The 20,502-nt window shown below is 44.8% G+C and overlaps 1 protein-coding gene across 9 annotated transcripts in view; it reads right to left on the bottom strand.

Moving 5' to 3' along the window:
- The window catches only part of GALNT9 (polypeptide N-acetylgalactosaminyltransferase 9), a 428,403-nt gene that overhangs the window by 266,529 nt on the left and 141,372 nt on the right, over positions 1–20,502 (bottom strand). The window contains exon 1 of one of the 9 annotated variants that reach the window (XM_068653701.1): positions 19,906–20,043. The exons of 7 other annotated variants lie outside the window; for them this stretch is intronic. The gene's annotated coding sequence lies outside the window, so the exon portion shown is untranslated. Of the gene's footprint in view, positions 1–1,049; positions 1,250–19,905; positions 20,044–20,502 lie in introns of those variants that run through there. One more of the 9 variants, XM_068653700.1, reaches the window with a different exon arrangement.

Genomic DNA, 20,502 nt, shown 5'->3' with positions numbered 1-20,502 from the left:
GGCCCAACAGCTCAGGCTTCAGGAAAGCTCCGTTTGCTTGGGAGCTTTCAGAAGAGCATGAGTCTTGGGATGCAAATCTTCCTCCCATGGAAATTAACTGAGCTCTGTTGCTATACTGGACAGTTGTGTAGAGAATTACTCATTTTCATTTGAAATCTACAGGGAACCCAGAGGTTTACAAAGACTAGAGTTCAAGCTAAATGTCTGTGAAGGCTGGGAAACAAGGTTTCCATATTCACTTTTTGAGAACAACCGCTCTGGAAGGTGTCCTGCAGAAACCACGGCCTCACCACTGAGCTCCAAGGGGCAGCCCAGGGAAGAGGTGGCCCTTCGCCTAGAGCAGCGTCCTGCCAACACAGAGCCGCTCTCCAGTGGACCAGGTATGGTTTTTAGCTTTGAAATGAGTATTAATTCCAAACAAGTTTTCATGACTCAGACACCTGGTGTAATTAAAGTCAACGAAGGCACCCAAAATACATATCCTCAGTGCTGGTGCCACAGCTTCCCTATCCCCACCACTTTTCAGAAGCGCTGCAAGCATAACACCCCAGATGAAACCCAGAATGAATAAACTGAAAACAAGGACCCTTCTGTTTAACATATGCTCTGAAAATTACTTCTCATTCCAGAGGGAAAATAAAACTAAGGCCAGAAGCTGCAGCAGACACCGCTGGCGGAGCCCGCTCGCCCCCCTGCGGGTGCAGGCGCCCAAAGCCCAGCCCTCGTCTGTAGGGCAGCCCTGCCACCTAGAGGCTGGAGCAGCTCCCCACAGCCCCAAGCCTCTGGTTTGGGTTGGGACGAAAGGAAACCCTCCTCTCATTCGGCACCAGACCCCTGAGAAACCAAGCTCAGTTCCCTCGGGGGTCCCCACTGCTCCTTGGGCTCCAGTCCCAGGTGGCCGGGCTGCCAGGGACAGAGCTGCCCCCACCCCAACATAACCTCCCCTGCTAGAGGCTTGTGTTTCTGTCCGGCAACCACTGAAAAGCCTCTGCTCAGCAAAAAGTGAAGAGTTCGGGCTGGAAATAAATAAATAAATAAAACACTCATACCTGGAAGCATGCAGTTATTTGAAGCTTGTCCACTACACAAAAATTAGAGATCCCAAGTTAACACTACTGCTCTCTTCAAAATAAAACTTCCTAACAAAACCTCAAAGAAACTTTTCTAAATGGTGACATTAATCCATTCTTAAATTCCCCGTTCTCTCTCTGGGGAGAAAGCAGCAAAAGCTGTCAAGCCTCGAAGTGCTGCAACCAAGTCAGCTAATCCTGGGTTGCAGTGCTTAGATCCGCATCCAAATTTATTTCTGGATGTTCATCACTAAGTTCATCAGCTGTTCTCCAACTTGAATTCCTCCAGCTCAACTCTCCTGCCTTCCTTCAATTTGCTTCTCAATTCCAAAGCCAACATTGTCACGAGGCGGTGCCTTTGTGCCCCTAAGCTTCAGACTGTCCTTCCAAAGGACACTGAGTAGTGTGGTTGCCTCCCTTGTTTTGGGTGAGGGCTGCAAGAGCAAAGAAATGAATTTGCAGGTTTTTGTTGTTTTGGGTGTGTTTGGGGAATTTTGGGTAGATTATTTATTTATTTATTTATTTGTCCTTTTGCAATCCCTCTGGGCAGCCTTTGGAGTCTGAATGAGGATGGTGCTAGGACTGTGAGTGTCCTTTGGAAGTTAAAGCACTTATTAGTCTCTGATATTCTGCACCAAGCTCCTATTTAAAAGCTGAGTCTCTGCTGCCAAGATGTCTACCTGGTGTGCTTTTTTTGTGTGTTGTTCTCCCCCCCTCCACATTCCCAATCATTTTTCTATCAGTCCTTTCCTTTCAGATTTATACCCCGATCAAAATTTCCCTTTGTAACAGTTCCTACTCCAAAGATATTAACCCACCTCATTTGCTGCCTGCTGGGTAAAAAGATAAAAGGACACCACTTTTATCAATTTAAACTCTCCCTTAATAAAGGAAGCTTGAGCATTTATACCAGGAACTATTTATATCATCAGATGGTATTACAGCCACATACACGCTCCATGTTTAAAGCAGGTGTCTGTTCCCTCCCCCCAAAAAAAGGGGAAGTGCAACCAATTGCTAACAAGCCTTCAAATTCTTCATTCCCAGCAGAAGACAGAGCTATATTTGCTAGTTCAGCAGCGTAAGGGGAGTCTTAATTCCAACACAGATGTGTGTAACAAATTAAACAGCCAAGATTAGCTGTGCCGTATCAGGATCATCATCAAGCTTGCTATGATGAATATATTATACTACCTTCATCTGATCCTATGGGCTTTTAAGATGCACGAACATCAGAGGCAAGTCATTGTCCTCAGAGAGTTTATCAGTCTCCACTGTATGTAGAGAACATCAGAGCACTCTCAAACATCTTGATCTGCTTTTACAAACCCTCCTTTTAAATGCTACAGCTGCTTACTGCCAAGTTATTGACTGTCCTCAACCACAAAGATGCACTGAATACACTGCTCCACATCTGTGTCCTGCAAAATTGCTCTTGTCATTACCCTGTATACAGTTAAAAAATATTACCTTTAAAATAACTTTAGGTAAAGTTTCACCTTGTTGAGTTTGAAGGCAACCAGAACATGCCAAACAGGTGCCTATACACTCATCCCACTGTGTATGGGCTCTTCCGTCTCTTACTTTTTCTAGTCTTATCAGATCTATCTGTGCTGGAAAAAAAAAAAAAAAAAAAATCTATGTTTTTTGTCTTTGCTTTCTTTTGGATTTAAAGAAACTAAAGAAAACACAACTGTTTGTTTAGCTTTATGGTACAGATGGCATTCATTTAGCCACAGTGCAAAAAGTGTGTCTAAGCTTACATGAGATTTACTGAAATGAAGCTGTGATCACTGAAACGAGCAGCAGAGAAAACCTCAAGAACAAGCATTGAACTTGCATGTTTGTTGTTGTTGTTGTTGTTGTGGGTTTTGTTTTGTTTTGTTTTTGCTTTTTTATTTATTTATATATATATTTTTAATGGCTGAGTGAGAGCAATTCAAATTTAGATCTTGGATACCTGGCATAACGTGGCACAAGAGCAAACAAAAATCCTGATGGATTGCTTTAAAAGATACTCACCAGAGTCTCACCTGAAGCCACTAGATGTCATTCTTGGACTTTCAGTGGAAGCAATTGTTTTTTTTCCTCCTCTAGCTGTTATGCCAGTTGCCACAAAGAATGAAAGCCTTGCTGTCATTTTACATCTTAATTTGATATGATGGTTCCAAAAGAATATATTGAGCATAATGCTTATGGGAGAAGACATGCTAAATTCTCCCTGTACAAAATGGGAACTGGTCTGCTCATAATTCAGCTCAGTGTGTGATCATTTTAAAAGGAGCCCTGGCTTCAAGGACTGCTTGTTTAAATATTGATCCTATCCTTAGCATTGTTTAATCCCTCCAGAAATACCAGAAGAAAGCAATACCTTCCCGTGTGACTTTTTTTGGAGGGGTGGAGTGTTTATCTTCCATTCGCCAAAGCTAGAGGTGTAAAATGAGATGATGTTTCTGGAGGTCTTATTTAAGGAAACTGGTGGAGATGGATCACACCACTGACCCTATTACAAAATCCTTTTACAGAATAGATACTTCCAAACCTCTCTGTTAAATGCAGGCACTAGGTAAAGGTTCAACATATGGAGCTCAATGTAGAAGGACTATGACAAATTATGAAAAAGGAAAACATATATATATTTACCTGGGAGAAGACAAAAGTATGATGGGTGGAACTGAGAGGCATAAAGCAGCAGAGTAAATGAATCTAGACCACAAGGACATAAAAACTTAGATGTCCAGAAGGCACTATTCCAGCTCCAGGGCTATGGACAGCCACTTAATGAGTGTACACACAGACACTTGCATGTTTAGCCATGAGGTTAATGGGATGCTTGAGCAGATCCCTTTGGAAGTTGATTAATCAATGCACTGGCTGCACATTCCCTCGCTAGCACCACATTTTGCCATGGAGCAGTGCACTCGCCGAGCTGATCCCAGCCAGGAAAGGTCACTGCTCCACAGGCACAGCCTTGTCCTGGTCCAAGCAGCAGCTTGGACATGACCAGCCCTCAGATTTCATGACCAAGCACAGATTTCAACCCTAGCAGCGCTAACCCAGCTCCTCACCTTGCAAATTATCCACAACTGGTTCTTTTAGGGAGGGGGCTGTGCCTTCAGAACCAGTCCTATCTCCCAGCAGAGATGTCTGCCAGCTCCTCCAGTTGGGGTCAGTTCCTCTGGACCCGTTGCCTTTCTGTACCCTAGCAGGAGTTAGCTGACCACAACCCTCCACATCTCTCCCTGCATCATTTTGAAGGGAGAGAAATAATCAACATGAGCAAGATGCTGCCTTCCCCTCACCACAGGTGTGGAAAGAGGACAATTCCCATTGCCAGCAGGACTCAGGGGTGTCTGTTCTCAGCAGGTCAGCAGATGTGATGGTCAGTGCAAACATGATGGATTTGGGGTGACTGGAGCACAATACCCATAAGATCTCCAATGTTTAAGCATGACAAAGCAATGCTTTAAAGATCAATATTCACACTAAGGAGAAAGAAAAAAAAAAAGTGTGAAAGTATAAAAATTCTAATCCAAGAAGGAAACAGGAAAAAAAATAGCATGTCAGGCAACCAGAGCAACATGACTGCAGCACTCAGAAGAGAAAGCCGCACACAATCTTTACACAAGGAAAGAACTGGAGAGCAATAAATGTATCTTAAAAACAATCTGTTTGAAAGCCAGTATTTTCTTTCTGAAGGAAAAATGCGTGTAACATTGAATTGGAAATAATTTATCCAGCATCAGTGATGGCTCCCATTCTTAGAAGCACTTTCTCTCCTGAGGCATTGTCAAAGTCAAGAAGCGTACTCCTGCAGGGATTGTTTGAGTTATTGCAAAGCTACAGCCATCGGCCTGGTGACCGCTGACCAGTAACACCACAAAGAAGTTCAAGATGCAGCTGAAGAAAGGTATTTCTTCAGGACACAAGGGCACTGAACTTATAAGTAGCACATTCTTTAGCTGAAAAACCTTCACTGGTCCTTACGATGGACACACAGCTATAATCACAGCTAAGCAGCTGCTTGTGTTCTGTCTTGACTGAGTCTTTATTATGTGAAGTTGCTTCCTCTATAAGCAATCAACTTGAGCAACCACCCAGATGTTTTCTGCCTCTCTTGCACTGTAGCTGCTACACGAACTGAGTTCTTCAGCTTCAGCATTCCTTCTCTCCACAACAAGAACACAGTAAAAAAAAATGCTTTTTTAATTACAAAAAAAAAAAAAAAAAAAGTGCATCTGAATACTTAACACCTTAACTAAGAGGGTCCAAAGATCTTGGCTCGCCAGGACATCACAGTTTCCTAAGGCAGCACATTCCCTCTGTTCTGAGCCTTCCTCCACCAGTCACAGCAGTGTCAGCTCGCACAGACCCAGGCCAGCGTGGAGCCGCTCACATCTCCCCCATCCTTCCCTCCAAGCTGAAGCACTGCAAACCAGTGCCGCAGCCACAGGTGGACGAGATGGGGCTGACCTGCTGAGCTCCAATTTGTGACTGCCAGAAGTCTTAACGACAGCTCCAAGCACTGTATTCCTCCCTGAGAAACGGGACATCTGCAGAAGGAATTTGGGACACAGAATCACATACCTCTCGCAGAAGCTGTCAGGGAGTTCCCATTCTGCTTTGGTGCTGTGAACGCAGGCAGCAGAGCAGCCTCACTGCCTGATTAAAGTGGCCTTGATTTATACAGACAGTAAGCTGTAGCTACAGTAAGTAGGTTTGTCACCACAAAACACGAACACGTTACAAGTGGTAGCTGGGGATGAGAGCAGGGCAGGTGTGCTGCGGGATTTATAATGCACGTCTGCATCATGGAGGACCAGGCAGTGTATTTCACAGGCAAATAAGGCTGGGGACATTCTGAATAGCAAGTCTTTTTTTCTCCTTTTTATTTTTTTTTTATTTTTTTTTTTTAGTATAGAAAAAAGCATCCATCCAGCATTTGCATCGAGGCAGTGGTCCCACTGTACTTCTAACATGCTTAACATAGGGGAAAAACATCTTAAGGGAGTTTGAAGTGGTAATGGGCCATGAAGCATATGGCAGTGTTGTGGCATCTCAAGAGCCATATGCACAGGCCTACAAACTGTCGGGATGTGATACACTACAGATAATATCCATGATAAATTATTCACTTAACCAAAAATTGTACATCAACCCTCAACAGCTGGTAAAAGCTGGATCCTTGCCCAGTACATTAAGGAAGTTTGCTTCCTCAAAGCTCTACTGTTCTTTGGGGGATTTGAATTATGCATGTTACCATGAAAGCTAATGCTGTACATATGCATTCAAAGTTATTATTAACCTCATCAGACAGAGAAGGAGTAGGGAAGGCAGCTGTTTTTCCTAGCTCATGTGCTTAGGATGTGGTGATGTTTTAAAGGACTTGCTGAGAGCAAGGATAGAGGGGAGTTTATTTCCCCCCCGAGCAGCCTGACAGTAGCCTGTTCAACCATTGGGGTGGTGACTGACAGTGCCCAGTCTCCTCTTCGCTATTTTTATGGTAGGAAAATATTAAAAGTAACAACTCTTTTGTGACCTATAGCTATAGTTTTGCTGCGCCTAACACTTCAGGATGTCAAAATGCCCTCTGAACACTTGGGGTGCAAATCTGACCCGGCTCCCCAGGGCCCTACCACAGTCAGCAACTACACCAAACACCCCAGCAGCTCCTAGAGACCCTTGCTCAAAGGGTTTGTCACCACAGAATCTGACTTTATATAGACTGACCGTAATATCTTGGCTGGCAAGTAGGGAGATGGACCTCAGACCTTCAGCATTCAAACCCTGAGAAGAAGTGTTATAAAATCTGAGTGCATCTTTGCAAGTTGGAATAACTTGCAGGCAGATTTCGCACATGGCTCCCCAGGTGTGAGAAAAGCCCAGGAGGCCGTAGCACACCCACCCACACTAGCTCTAAATTAGCTCGAGCAAAAACCCAACTGCTTGGCTCTCAGTCATCTGCGGTGCAGTAAATGGGGTCGTCATAACAGCTCCTATGTCAGCAGATCAGTGCTGCAGTAATGGCAGTAGCCAGGACAAAATTACTGCTTAAGCAGTACTGCTTAACCTCTTCCTCCACCCCCAAGATTGGTCCTTCTTTTCTCTCCTCTCCCCTCATCTAAGACAGGAGGGATGTTAAAAGGGAGCTATTCAGCTCCATACACAGCCACTACTCAGTCCAGTATTTTTCCCAGCCACCAGCTCCCCAGTCCCCCTTTTTCCTCAGCCTCCCCCAGCCCCTGGGACTGCTTTCCCCCACCTGCTTTAGGGAATTGTTTCCTCATGCCAACGCCACCCATTCTCCCTCAAGTGTTGAAGCCCTCAGGCTCCCGCCTCCAACGTTCACTTGATTTTACCAACACCAAGTTGAATTTATTATTATAGATGCAAAAATAATCTAAGCAGCCTCAAAACTGCTTCTCATCCACACCCTGGATTCCATTGGAGAAGCTCAGCTTCCCATTAAATAGACTTTGATTTTCTCTCCACAACTTTAGGCTGTCTTCAAATACTGCCTGCGAGATTGACATTTCCTTCTTGATCCCAAGCAGCAGGAGCATGGCTGTGGTACAAACTGCAGATGGAGTGCTGAGGACAGTGAGGGCAGCACCATTATCTCCCGCTTGGCACACAGATGCTCTTGGCATTCGTTTTCTGTAGCACCCCCAGCCTCTCATTTCTTTCCCTTTCAAATATTTCGCTCTGCCAAGAAATTCAGAGCTAGGCTATCTGGATAAATGACCAGCTGGTGCTATAGCACAGAGCATCACTGGCTAGAAATGGCTTTGAACAACAGTTTGGGGAAAGTTTAGGTCCCCCAGCCAAATTAGTTGGGGGACGCAGACCAGACATGCTGCTGGGGCCTGGAAAGAGACTTTGCAGCATTAACTGGTCTATTCTAGCAGCTGCTAGATAGAGCAATAATCTTTGAACATGATTTCTTGGTCTCTTCTTCCAGAAAGACAAGCTAATTAAAAAGGGGTTATGGACAGATTATACAGACTAAGGAGAGATTTCTGAAATACATAAAGAGCAGCTCGGCAGCCAGATCTCCCCAAAATTTGGCGTGAATTATGCATGTGACTCCAATTTGTCCTTCAAAAAAAACTCTGCTCACAGCTATTAATGTTTCTCGTCTGGCTAAAGAATAAACAAACAAACAATTTCTTCTGGCAAAGCTACACATCACCTAATACAAATGTTTAATCCTTTAACGGATCAGTGGGCAATCAGTGTGCAGCAATTTTTGGTAATGCCATTCCCTTATCCCATCTCTCAAGTGATCAATCCTTTAAAGACAATCAATTGAACTTCACTCCATCTTGAGTACAAAGCAGTTAACAAACAGAGCCAGCACGTGCTGGCCTTGTTGCTGCACACACAAGCAGAATCCATTGCTGCAGACTGTGGAAACCCAGCGATCAAGTCAATGGTCCCCAGGTTTCCTACAGACACGAACGGAAGCAAAGAGCCCTGAAGTGAGAAGAAGGCTGTGCCTGCTTGCTCTCCCCCCTAACAGCAAACAGCACGGGAGGCCAGAGCAGCACCTGTTGCAAAAGCAGCAGCTCTTTGCTGCAAGATCTCCTCCTGGGATATCCTACAAGGAATTAGCAAGCCGCTGCAAAAGCCAACATCTCATCTTGAATGTCAGTGTCATTTACACAGTAAATGTCACTTAAAGCTAACACCAGAAGGAGCTTGTTGGTATAATTCAGCAAGAAGTGGCAACAGCAGCTTAGCAGCTCTTTTCCCACATACATGTGTTCATATATAAAAATGTATTTATCTAAAACTGGGTTTAGACTCTGAAAGGTTTTCTAGCGATGGCATCAGATTGCCAGCCTTAAGTCTGCAGCAGTAAGATCTCCAACGTTGTGTGCTACGTCCAGGCATTTATATTTATTATTTTTTCTAATTTACACAGTTTCTAAAGATGCAGGCAGCTTACAGTCAGTGCCAGCTAACTCCTTGGTGACTCTGCTCAGATAAGGGGCTCAGCCCTGTCTGTGGTTCTCAGACTACACATGTCCATCCATAGCCAGTCTGAGAATCATTTGCGCAATATACACTGATCACTAAACACCAATTTAGCTCAAATGACAACCAGCCACTGCTGGTCTGGATTTGAGCTGGGACCTGGAGATGAGAACAGTTCCTCTCTAGCAGAATTTACTGGCTTGGCCCAATGTCAGAGCTGCACCTCAGTACCTTTGGTCAGCCAATATCTCAAGCCCAACACTGCAAACGCAGTTGATCTTGTAGGACTTTAAACCAAGACACTGGTGGTTCTGACAAAGGGTGGGAAGAGGAGACAAGCCCAGCACACACATCTCCTTCCTACCACAGCAGAGCAGAGATGTGGTAGAGTGCTGCTGCTGCTCATTTCCCCTCCAGGCCGAGGTATGGGAAGCTGGCCCTGTGCCTAGGGAAGCCATTTCAGATGCTTACTGGTTCGACTCTGTCCACACTCTTTCAGCCCTGAACAGAAGATAAAGGTATTTACAGCTTTTTTTTTTTCTTTTTTCTTTTTTTAATTTTAATTTTATTTTTTTCTTTTTTCTTTTATTTTTATTTTATTTTTTTTTTTAAAGACAGAATCTGAAATTTATAATCAACTCATCCCTGGAAGCACTAAATCCTGCACTGGTGTTTTTTAGGATATGTCTATACCCTCCCAAATTCTTTTGTGGTACTTACCCACAACCTGTAGGGCAAGCACAAGGACCAGCTTGGGAAGCAAATACAAAAGAGCTGTTCACCAGACAATAAGGCTTGGCCACCGTGTGTGTATTTCATTGCTCTTTTGCAAGCCACGTACCTGACAGGCAAACCAAACCTCCACCTGTTGAATGACATTAGCTATGGTGATGTGCAGTATATTGCTGTAACGTAAAACACAGAGCCGAGTCTTCATTTTCTCCTTTCTTGACAGAATGCAGCTGCACAGAATTGAGACATAACACGAGAGCCTCATGAATCCACAGCTAAGCTGTGGGAGACCAGAAGCAAATAAATATTTCACAAAGTGTTAGCACAAGACACGACAGCATAAATAAAACAGAAGTGTGAGGATAACGGCTCCAAATGCAATTTGGCTTAAGTCATCTGTGGGTTCAGAAATAGAAAGATGAGAGATTTATTTCAAACCTGAATGACCTGAGAGGGAGGCAGAGGGGTTTTCTTAGCTTATTTATTTATTTTTCATCATTATGTGTGACCTTTATGCAGGCAGCAAAGGGAGCAGAAGCAGTGGCTTGCTGATACAGTATGTAGGTTGGCACTGGAAGCCTTTCTCAGTGGTCTGACAGATACCTGATGAAGTTAGCCAAAATGATTGGAGCAGTCCCCAAAGCCCCTTTTGCTGCAACATATTAGCCATGTCCCCAGGCTGTGGCCTGGTGATGAAAACTTTTGTATTTAATAGCCCCCAATGGACATCTCTTCCTTGGATTCATCCAATTGCTTTTTGAGCCACACGAGAATTCACCATTTACGTTTCGTGGCAAGGTGAGCCACAGCTCTGCAGTGCGCTGCACGAGGAAGGATGCCCTGTGTCGATTCAGATCTGCTGGTTTCATGTGATGCTCCTTAAGTCACATCCTAGAAGAAACATCAAGTGGTTGTTGTCTGTTCAGTTTTCCTTTTTCACACTGTTTATTACAGCTCTTCAGTCTCCTCTTTGCCAGAGGAGACTCCAGGCTCTCCTCTAGGTCTACTTCACCCTCCTGGAATCAGGCCAAGGCGCAGAACCAAGCACGCTTCTCCTGCAGCAGATGTGCCATGGATTCGGTGGCAGAAGGCTGTGTGTGTTGTAAGCTAAAATGAACCAAACTGATGGAGTGAGGAACACAGCACTTCAGGCAAAGAATTGCTAAAGCAGTACACCAGATGCAGCTTGCTTCAACATCCAACCCCAGGCCAGAGAAAAAAAGCATCTTTAATGCATCCCTTGTCTCAGGGCTTAACCTGGTTTCTCGTATTGCCCCACTTCACACAGAATTGAACAATTTAAAAACCAGGGTAAGGCTTCAGCAGTTGTAAAGCTTTCATCAGCTATTAGTGCCCAGTCTGAAGCACTGGATAATAATAACAAAATAGACAACATGAAACTCTGGAATTAGCTAAGTCTGAATTAGTACAAACATTACAGATTCAGCTCGCGAAGCTGAGCAGTTCGGGGTTTATTAACAGACAAGCATGCTGGGATTCCCCGTTACACACACAAATTCACGTGTATCAGAGGAATGAGCGTGTGTTATACATAGCTGTGCACCAAATTTTCCACTAATTATTTGGAGGCTGGTGGTGCTTTTAAGGCAGCAGCGGCCCTCCCTGGCAGCAGAGGAACCACTCCCATTTTCCACTGAAGTAGCTGGAATTTACCCACTCTGATTTCACACCGCAAGAGGCATGACGGGGGCTGGCATGTTGCCACCCCCTTTCAGACACAGATCTCCCGGCTGCTGAGCCAAAGGCAACGCTGCACCAGCACCTCCAGCTCTCCAAGCAGCAGAAGATAAGAGCGTGGCGGGGAAGAGGTAAAAGCCACAGAATGCTTCAGGTAGGAGGGAGGACAAGGGTTCTGCACACACCAGTGGGGGAATCATTTCCATTTGGCCAGCTGAAAGAGCAGAGGCAAGGCAGTCGACATACGCACCTTACCTCCTGACTTAATTCCTAGCAGGGGCTCAGCCTTGCTCCAGAGGAAGAGCCCAGTGGGGAGCGCTGCACTTGGAACCTCAGCTGCTCTGGCAGCTACCTTCAGATGCTCTCACATGCAACAGTAGGAGGCAGATTTGAGGAAGATGTGCTTGGATAATGATTTCCTCTTCAAAATCCCTGCTGGAATTGGCAGTCCTGCAGCAAATGCCCTAGTGAGAGCCTACCAGAAGGGCATGCCTTCTTCCTCCTTCCTGATTGAGTGACTGGCACTAACATACCCAAATCCCAAATATCCCCTAGCAAATGAAAAGAAAAAAGAAAAAAAAAAAAAAAAAAAAAAGGAAAGAAAAAGAAGAACCAGTAACTGCATGCCTAGAGTGCAACATCTGGTTTGAGAGTCAGGTATCTCAGCCTAACAGGCAACCTGCAGTTTTCCCTTGTACAAACACAAAGCAACAGTGGGCAGCTGACCACCTGCAGCAGGGCTGAAATGCTCCTTAGTAGCGAACCAAGTGCCCCTCGGCTGCCGTGTTTGCGCAGAGCAGCCCAGGAGCTCTGATGGCACCTGGCAAGGCCGCGCGGACTCCCACCAGGCCATCAGGAAACCAGCCAGCAGGCAATGCTTTATGCCTTTGGAGCAGTGGTGCTTGCTTCTCAAGAGCCACCCCAAAAGCCAAACCAGACCCTGCCATTTCCAGCTGGGGAAGAAAACGCACTCCCACAGCAAAGGCGGTGTCTTTTTTTTTTTTTTTATCATTTCACAGCCGCGTTTTGTTAATACAACATGCAGACACAAGGCCTGATCCTCAGGCAGCTGTAAACCATCCCAACCCTGCTGGTTTCGGCAGGCTGAAACTGATATACTTCAGAGGAGGACTAGATCCTCAGTGCTACAGCAGCAGCCTAATTGAATCCAACCCGTTTGACTGGGCTGGCTGCAGCAACCCAATAAACATCCCCTGACTGCGGAGGGAACAGCATTAGGCCAAGGCTGGATGCTGCTGAAAATCCTTCCCTGCAGCTATCGCAATGGCTGGCTTCAGCTCAGGAATTTAAGAGTGTAGCAAGGGTTAGAAATGTGACTGAGTAAAAACGAGGGTCACATTCCCAGCTGGCACGATCTGGTGCAACTCCGCTGACTCCAAGTGAAGTATCAGCAATTTAGACCAGCTGACGACCTAATCAAATTACTCTGGTTTGGACTGCGAGAAGGTACACAGTTCTCAACCACAGATCACAGCCACATTGATCAAGGCCATGTACGTGTATGTAGGAATAAAGGAAAAGCTGCCAAAAACAAATTGCAAAATCTTTAGTGAGATTACTATCTAATTTATATCGCATTATTCAATTAAAGAAAAAAGAAGCTATAAAAAATTCATACCTGCCAAGGATTCTATTTCAAGCATTGTACCTCTCCCCCAGTCTGTGTCCCCTTCCCCAAAATGCATCTTATCTCCTAGTTAACATCCCCCCCTTGTTTACACTCACATGGCATAAAGCCATAAAGAAACCCAATTACACCCAGTTAAGGTTTAACACAAGTAGAGAAAGAGCTCCATTCAAGCAAATATACCTATCAAGAGTAATTATCCCTACCTGAACTCTGTGCAAGTTCAGCTACATTGCTTTTACTATCCAAGCTGAATCATTTAGAAGTAGCTAGAAGACCTCCCCATGGTAATCTGTATTTTACAGCCTTACCCTTACTCCCCTTCATCAAGATGCATAGAAAGTTCCCTTTGATTTGAAAGAGGTCAACCCTTTTATAGTCTATTTAGCTTTAGGGTGCCTCAAATGCAATGTATTCAAGTGGCATGATTTTCAAGAGAAGATTCCTAGCTCTTGTTGAACATGAGGCATCTTCGAACTACTGTCTCAAACCCTCAGAAAACTCTGAAATCGTAGGCTCACGTTGCTCCAAGAGGCAGAGTTAATGCTCCACCTTCCAGCAGGACGTTAGTGGTGGGCTAAGTTAACGTACTGTGTGGTATTTCCTCATAGATTTTACAGCCCTGAATGAGGTATTCTAGAGCCCCATTCTTCTCAAGTATGAGGCTTTAACAGCTCTAGATACAGGTATACATAAACTTGTTCTTCACTTGTTTCCTTCAGAAGTAGCCATCTAGCTTCATCATCATTTTATTAACCTCAGAGGTAGAATGAGTGTGTGTGGCCAAAGAGTAACAACAAAACAAAGGCAGATTTGTTTCTTTAAAAGCTGATCCTATCCTTTTACTCACACACACTGTCTTGGTTGCTCCGTTAGGCCCAAGGGTTAAAGAGAGATTAGAACAATCCTTGAGAAAGGGCTGTTTGGTTCAGTGTCTGCAAAGCTTCCATGGCTGGGATCATCACAACACAGAACAACACCGAGCTTCCGTTGAAAGTTGGTAATGCTCCAAGCAGGGGTTGAAGCAGGTAAACTCCAAGATCCCTTCCAAGTTAAATTGCTATACTATGTCTTTATACCAGGGCCAAACTCAATCCACTGTAGTTAAGAATATATAGCTGGCATAAATAAGACTAAAAGTCTTTTTAAATGATACAGTCTACCATTCTGATTAACAGGACAATTAAAAAAATAAGAACATTAGATCGAAGAGTGTTCAATATCCAAAATTAGCTGCATTACAAATATTGTTTTATTCAGTGTCATGATTTATCGGTATCCTCCCTCTTGAGAGCTTCTATTGACCTCAGATTCACCTCAATGAATCTTGATTTTTGAATGAAAAAAGCAGTCAATAATATTTACTTCCTATTGACTTCATCCTTAACAGCACAGGGAAAAGACTGAACTATTCTTGACCTCCTGTCTCAGTTCTAATCACAGCAGAAAGATCCAGGGCACCATCTCTGAGGGTCAAAGAGTGAAGTAACACCCAACAATGACCCCACCATAAGATGATGAACAAGCCACACATACAGCAAGATTTATAGAGAGATGCAATGAATTTCCTGAAATCTCATGGTCAGTTCTCTGTGACAAGAGCATTAACTTAAAAAATTATCCTGCTCCTATTGCTACTTACCTCTTTGCTAAATCTATCAGCAGAGAGTAGCAGCTTCAAACTATAACACAGGGACTTGCTATGAGCATCTAGAAGTCAAATTTGGGTTGCTTGAGTTATTCAATTGCATTCCAAGTGTACTGCTGTTTGCAGCTATTTACAACTTTCCTGATGTCCTGTTTTCAGTTAGGATAGAGCTAATTTTCCTCCTAGTAGCTGGTAGGGTGCTTTGTTTAGGTTTAGGATGAGAAGAGTGCTGATAACACACTGATGTTTTAATTGTTGCAGAGCAGTGCTTACACCAAGCCAAGGACGTTTCAGCTTCTTGCTCTGTCCTGCCAGTGGGCAGGCTGGGGGTGCAGTAAGAGCTGGGAGGGGACAGACCCAGGACAGGTGACCCAAACTAGCCAAAGGGGTATTCCATACCATCTGGGGTCATGCTAAACAATATATAGGGGTGGCTAGCCGGGGGGAGGGGGCCGGACTGCTCGGGGTTAGGCTGGGCATCGGTCAGCGAGTGGTGAGCAATTGCATTGTGCATCACTTGTTTGTACATATTATTATTAGTAGTACTATTATCATCATTATTGTTATTATTATTTTCCTGTCTTAATAAACTGTCTTGATCTCAAATCACAGGCTTCACTTTCCCATTTCTCTCCCCCATCCCAGAGAGGGAGGGGGGAGGGTGAGTGAACGGCTGCGTGGTGTTTAGCTGCCAGCCGGATTAAACCACAACACCTGATGATCCAGGGATTTTAAAAGGAAAAACTTCCATTTGTTACTCCTCATCCACTGATCCTTCCCCCAGCCAGTCTGCCCTCAGGTATCTTTCAGACAGTCAAAGTCACAGGTTAGTGTAACTATGACTGACAACAGGAAACTCAAACTTTTACCAGAACACCTAATGAAGAGACAGAAAGGACTTTTCAGGTGCTGAGCTTGTTTTTCACCCACAGGATCATCTCCAGACTTGTTAGCCCTGATTCAGCCTGAAAGAGTCCCAAGGAACTCGTCAAAATGTCTTATAAAACTTACCCTTTGCATTTACCAACAATTCCCTTGACAGCTAGTCATGTTTTGATCTTTAAGTTTATTGCACCCCATCCCACACATTCATCTTGTTCTTTCCTTGACTAATGCAGTCATTGCATTGACTATGAGACCTGCATTCAACACCTTCCTATATTCCCATGTCAACAGAAGCAAGGCATCATCCCACGATACTTCAAAGCAAAAGCTTGATAAGGTAAATCCAGAATGCATTCTCTACCTACTTCTGAAACCATGTCTCCCTTCTCAGTACACATTTGCTTCCTTAGTTCTGTAACCATTTCATAATCCTGAGCTCCTAGATCATGGCACATCTTTGTTCAGCGTGCCTCTAAATCACCTGCTTGGATTTCCTCTTCTGTCTTGTCTGTGTCTGCAGAGCTTTTTGTCTAGACACACAGTTAGACTTTCTTTTTGTAACCAGGCACTAAACTAAGCTTATTTCTCTCAATCTCAGTTGGAAACCTGACATTTCCCAGCCTTGGCCACCATGGGCTGCAGGCAAAACAAATGTCACTGTCAGGGAACACAGGTAAGTCCCACGTGGCCAGCAAGGCATGGATGTAACAACAGAAATCAACCACTCACATCCAGCAGGCACTAGCTGAAATAGTCCAACTGCCTAAGGTTTTTCTCCCCTTGGTACACTCGGGCTCAGGGAAGCAGTTCCAGGTTACCCCTCATTAGGCAGATGTTCTTTAAATGATTTATGCTCCTATCAAGCTTGATATCCCCACAGAAGATTGTTAGTGAAAAGCCCTGTGTAATCATTTATAGTGGGATTTATGATGTTTAACTTAGTAACTCTCTGCAGGCCCTCTAACAGGATGAAGGTGGGCTGTGGGCAGTAAAAGGTCACTCCCAAAGGAAGCCAAATACGATGCTAAGAGGAAACTCGAACAGGGCTCTAAAGGGCTTTGTTCGCATTAGAGGGGAAGCAGCAGAGACTTTAATCATCCCTGCCAAAGGCATGCACAGCAACAGAGGAACCAAGCAAGATTTTGCCTCAGATTGTCAAGGCTGTTGGTGAACGTGGTTTTAGGCTGTTTTTTGGCTTACTCTGCCTCATTTCTTTCTCTGTTCGTATTACTTAAGTCACCTCAATTAAAGTCTTGTATCAAGCAAGCAGACACTCACTCAAATATCTCTATATATGAAAATAAAGACTTCATTGATTTATTTTCAGGCTGAAAGCCCTCCAAGTCAGAAGAACACCAAAATGCAGGCTAAATGGTGAGGAACCAATTGCACCACTCTTCGGTCCCCTCTGGCAAGGCCAGCACACTGTTAACAGCCGGGAAAGTCATTTCAGAGACATCTGCAAACCGCCAGGACACTCTGGAATTAAGTTTCAAGTTTTAGTCATCTTTCTACTTTCCTGTTTCAACAGGATTGGGAGGCAAAGTGCTAGAAAGCACCCAGAAGGCCAGAAACACCACAAGAGAGGTTCAATAACTTCAGAAGCAAGAATTACTGACAGGCTCCTGGGAACACCCCGAGGTTTCCTGCTCAGCAGTGCAGCCCCCTCAGTGCCTGGGCAATTCAGCAGCTTGGATTTTACATACCAGGCTAACCTGAACCACCTGGAACTGCTTGCTGCTGCAATCCAGGAGTCTCACATTTCTTCTGCTGGGGTGTTTCAATCGTCCTTCCTCCAGAGTTCTGCCCAAATCACTGTCCAGGTATGGTCCAACACATGGTGAGGCCAGCAGGTTACCAGCATGGGCAGCAGCATCGGACAGGATGAAAACACGTTCTAAAGAAAATTGAATGATAGCACATCTAAAGAAATAGCATTATCCCAAAATACCTTGGGGGAAAAAAGCAGCCCTGCATTCTCCCCCCAACATACCCACCAAAGACTCCGGTGAGCTCTGTTATCTGCTCTCTGTCTGTTTCTCCCCCTGCCAGATGCGGGTTTGTTTAAAACCTGTTTGCAGAGCGCGCTGTGTGTGCTCCTGGGGCAGCTGCTCTCCTAAGGCTAAGCAGTCCACACAATCCCTTACTGCTTTAATGCAAAGGAGCCAAGAGACGTGGGGCTCATTGTTCCTCAGCCAGTACGGGATGGTTCCTGTCCCAGAGAGGCAAAGCAGCTTGGCCAGTCCCCCGTGGCGGGGAGGAAACAGCAGATAAGCGGCGGCTCCGGACCACACGCACCCTGCTCAGCGCCTTCCGAGCAGCACAGGCAGATCATTAGCAGTGCTACAAGCAGAAAAACAGCTCTTGCACAAAGCCTAGCAAATACCCTGAGAAAGGCCTTGCTGTTTCCTTCCCACCCACTTCTCCCCCCAGGCCAGCTTCGCTGGAAAATCCCATCCTCCCTCCTACGCGGCACCGAGCGGGGTTTTGACAGCTCCTGCAAGAAAATGTTTTAACCACACACTTGCACCTGCAGCGCCCGGCCCTGTGTGTCACCGAATTCAGAATTAAGTAGCACAGCTATTGTAAAAATGAGTTACAGCAAAAGCTCCTTCATCTCAGTCATCACAAGGGCTATATCCCGCTTCTGTTTTGGTACCAGATGGCTCAAGGTCTATTTTTCAACAAGTGCTGTCTGCCGTACTCGCTGACACAAAGCCCTTTGAGTTACAAGCCAAATCTCTTCCCTTAATATCTTTTTCATCCCTTTTTCCCCCCTTTCTGAGCTCACAAGTATGCCTTTTCTTAAGGAAAAAAAAAAATCTATTATTCTTCAAAGGCCCAGTTGTGTCCTTCATTTACTGAAGTAGTCAAAGAATATTATGGGTCATTTTGTCACCATGGAAACCACAAATAGACCTTCAGGGTTTTGGAGAGGTGATATTATTTTGGAGAGGCCGTGTAGGGTTCTCTGACAGAAAATAATAGGGATGGCAAATCAAGGAGACCTTTTATACGGACTTTGTGAAATGCAAAGGGTATCAAACATCATTTCTCTGCCACCGAAGACTACTCCAGGCAGCAGTTTAATATGGTATCCTCTGACAGCTGAGCCCAAATGGAAAATTAATGAGGCAGCATGATATATGAGTCTTTTTTAATCTCATAACCAGCCTCCTTTATAGAATAAAAATGGCCAAATCAGTTTAATATTAGTGGAGAGGTTCTCTGTGTGTCTTCCTTCAAAGCCTTGTCAGTGCACTGCTGAAGAGACAGTTTTGTTTTATTGACTGTGTAAGTCTAGCTGTTTTCAAGTTTGGGATTACCTAAATCACAATAATTCTGAGCTTTATTGGTTCAGCAGAATACAGCAAAGATATGAAAGTCAGAGTCTCAGAGAAAGTCTCAGAGAAAGTCTAAGGGCTCTCAGAGGCCCTGTGTCCTGCCCTTTGGGACCAGCAGCACAAAAGATGTCCCTGGGGAATCTCAGCTGCCACACGCTGGTGGCATGGGACAGCAGCCCCCTTTGCTGCCTCCTCCCAGCTTAGCTTTCCAAATCCCACGGCCAGAATACCAACTCTCGCAGTTTCTGCCATTTTAAGGTGTGCAGGAAAAGAAGGACTTCTCCACAGGGACAACAGGCAAATTACTGTGAGAAAATAGCAGTGAGACCCAGGAAAATGCCTTGGATCTCCCCAGGCCCAGGCACATTGGGGCCAGATCCTGCCCATACAGATGTCTTCTCTAGGAGACAGTAGTGTGGAAAAGTGTTAACCTCAGCTGTTCAGAGCACAAACTCTCTTTCAGTCTACGTACACGGTGTCTGCCCCTGCTGCCAGATCTTGGACAGAGTTCTTCGCTCTACAGAAACCAAGTGGCTCCCTCCTCCACCAACTTTTCTGAGTCTTACAGCTCTGCAGGCCTTACCTGCACCACGGGTCTGAGATCTCTGCAATCCTTTTTGCTATGAACCAAGATGTGCCACTCATCACCACATGCAATATAAAAGCTCAGCCTAGCACTAGTGCTGCATTTGATAAGAGTTTTGCTTGCAAAAGCACAACACTTAATTGCTATTTATGTAACCAATATACAATAAAACCAGGCAAACCCCAGATCAGAAGTCTTGTCCTATAGGCATGCTTGCAAACATTCTCACAGTCAACAGCCAAGCTAAAAGACCTACAGAGGTAAAAGCAGAAGAAATTGCAAGTTGAGCTTATAAAAGAGACACTGTATCCTACCTGGAGCTGGATGGAAGATGGAGTTCTAAACCTACAGGGAATCCTGATGTTTCAGAGTTGCCGCTACCCTGAATTAGAACAAACTCAAAACCTCAAGTCATTCTGCAGAACAAAAACATCAAAATGCTTCTGCCTAGAAACAAGCAACCACTTTCCAGAAACACTGAAAAAGCAGCTTAAACAAAACAAGGGAGTCAAAACAAACATTCACTTCCAAACTTTTCTGCCAAAACATCTTTGAAATAGACACCTTGCAAAACATCTCAGCTTCAGCAGAAAAAGAGCTTCTCCTGGAAAACTACTTCAAAGGTACTGACTCCTCTAACTTTCCCTGTGGAGCGGTTATAGGCAGATTCTGACACAAAGCCACCCACCGGCGTTCAGAAGTTGCTGCCTCCCTGTCATCCCCTAGCTGGAGCAGTATAATTGTATGGGTATCTTCGCTACCCAAGCCTCCGATAAAACACAGTGCCCTGAAGACTTTACCTTCGTAACAGTCAGTCAGGGGGAGCAGAAGTTGGACAGACAGTACCTTGCTAGAATTAAACACCCTGAATAAATGAAAAAATGAACAGTCTGCATGCAGCAACAGGAAGG

Source organism: Anas acuta, chromosome 17 (genome assembly GCF_963932015.1).
Source record: "Anas acuta chromosome 17, bAnaAcu1.1, whole genome shotgun sequence".
Classification (NCBI taxonomy): domain Eukaryota; kingdom Metazoa; phylum Chordata; class Aves; order Anseriformes; family Anatidae; genus Anas; species Anas acuta.
The sequence above is the reverse complement of the archived record's forward strand: the minus strand, read 5'-3'. Positions and strand labels throughout refer to the sequence as shown.